Consider the following 2,196-nt stretch of genomic DNA (forward strand, 5'->3'; position numbering starts at 1 on the left):
GTGATGAAATTCATAAAAATAAATACAATAACAATCCGTAAAAACTTCATCTTTTCTTTCTACCTCATTTACCTGTATTATTTACCTGTATTGACCTCGGGTAGTAATTCTGTAGTTTTCAGGCTAAGGGTGACGATTTAAAACCTATTTTTCTACCCTTAACTTCCAATATCCATGGGGGGAAAAGGACTGTACAGTTACTAGAGACACATCAGTTTACCAAAAAATCTGCACAAACTATACGTTTTCTTTCTACCTCATTTACCTGTATTGACCTCAGGTAGTTATTCTGTAGTTTTCAGGCTAAGGGTGACCATTTAAAATTTAGTTGTAGCTTCTGTTTTTAAATGATTTTCGTTGTAGTCGACATTAGTCTGCACTCATTATTATCACTATAACTCTGTTTCAGAATCATTGGAGGATATACTTTCATACTTGAAAGCGAAAAAACAACATTCAAAGCGAGGTATAAATCGTATAATATTATCCAAATTGTAGTACACTTAATCGTTTTGTAACCTGGGAATCCTGGCACTGAGTCAAACCCAAAATGTTTACTAACAGGTACTGACGATTCCTTGCCTGGCAAAGAGATGAAAAACAGTAATCGATTTCATTATTCCTGTAGATAATACAAAATAAAAGGTAGGGCAAACACAGACCCCTGGACACACCAGAGGTGGGATCAGGTATCGAGGACGAGTAAGCGTCGCCTGTTGGCCCGTCATATCCGCCGTGAACATGTATCGTGATCAGGCAAATGGAGTAATCTGTGGTCAAAATCAACTGATCACACGCAGAACATATCGTGCATGTCGAATGTGACTTCATAAACGGAGGTGGGTGTGGTACAATAAAGAATTCTCTCTACCTCAGCATTGGGGAACATTCATTGGTCAAAATTTATGGCACTTTATCTACAGCGGATGAGGTCTCTAAATGAGTGGTTCTTTGTCGAATGGGATGTAAGAATCTGATATTTGAGCATTTAGGAACAAAATATAAAAAGAACAATCTAAAACCTTTTCGTAAGTGAGTCTCTCTGTTTATTATATGTATGTGATTTCTTAGAGGCTACTGACAAAAGAAATTGATGTTAAAGGGCTTTCAACAATCTTGTGTAAAGTTAGCTTTTCGCAAATTCTATGGCAGTTATAACGATCCAGTTTGCAGTACAACCTATCATTCAGTCAAATGTTGTCTGACGTGTTTCATGCCATTCGTTAGGTCGTTATTGGCTAACTAATTCTGACTACGGATTAAACCGTTTACCTGATCAATATATAGGGCTTATGGTGGATGTGACCGGTCGACAGGGAATGCTTACTCCTCCAAGGAACCTAATCCCACCTCTGGTATATCCAGGGGTCCGTGTTTGCCCAACTTTCAATTTTGTGTTCTTCGTGGGAGTCATGAGATTGATCACTATTCGTTATTTTCACCTTTTTATAAACACTTTAGAGTTCATCATATGGAAGTTTTTAAATTGAACATTTGAGCTACCTCATTCACAGGTGCAAAAAGAAAACTGCTGATGTTCTTACTTCATCAATTAGACATAGACGGCAATACCTGCATTCAGTGGATAGACCAATACAAAGGCATTTTTCAAATACTAGACGCAACCACGCTAAGCAAAAGATGGGGTGAAGTCAAATCAAAGAAGCATATGAATTTTGAAACTATGAGTCGTGGAATGAGGTGATTTTAATTGCTTCAGCTAAACACCAATTTTCCGAATAAATTCTCAATGCTTTACATTCATTAATGAGAGTTCTTTGTGCATTTTTACTACACTTTCAATAATGAGAGTTATTTATGTATTTTCACCAATTCCTTTTTAGGTCTTACTACAAGAATAGAATTATTTCCCATGTTTGCAAATTGACTTACAAGTTGGACTGGGACAATATCGCTGAGATGCCACGTTACTCAGGTTAAAATTGTATGCACTGTTCTGGTTTAATTTACACTGTACTGTGGAATTGATACATTGTAAATGACATACCATCTTGTATAGCTATCTGGCATCGATTTTTCGAGAGATCGAGAGAGAGAGAGAGAGAGAGAGAGAGAGAGAGAGAGAGAAATAGGTTTGAGGTTTTTCTCCAAAGTATCTGTCAATATCTTACTCAAGTAAGAACTAAAAGGTTCCTTAAATAGTGCATTTAAGTCAGAAACGGAGCTAGAATGTGG

The 2,196-nt window shown here is 36.9% G+C and overlaps 1 long non-coding RNA gene across 1 annotated transcript; it reads left to right on the top strand.

Moving 5' to 3' along the window:
- The first annotated feature begins 314 nt into the window (after window positions 1-314).
- Window positions 315-1,983, top strand: LOC125683878 (uncharacterized). The gene is made up of 3 exons (XR_007373162.2): window positions 315-466; window positions 1,515-1,701; window positions 1,845-1,983. It is a non-coding gene; the product is annotated as an uncharacterized LOC125683878 (long non-coding RNA).
- Window positions 1,984-2,196: the final 213 nt, after the last annotated feature.

The sequence above is a fragment of the Ostrea edulis genome, chromosome 6 (genome assembly GCF_947568905.1).
Source record: "Ostrea edulis chromosome 6, xbOstEdul1.1, whole genome shotgun sequence".
NCBI classification, from domain to species: domain Eukaryota; kingdom Metazoa; phylum Mollusca; class Bivalvia; order Ostreida; family Ostreidae; genus Ostrea; species Ostrea edulis.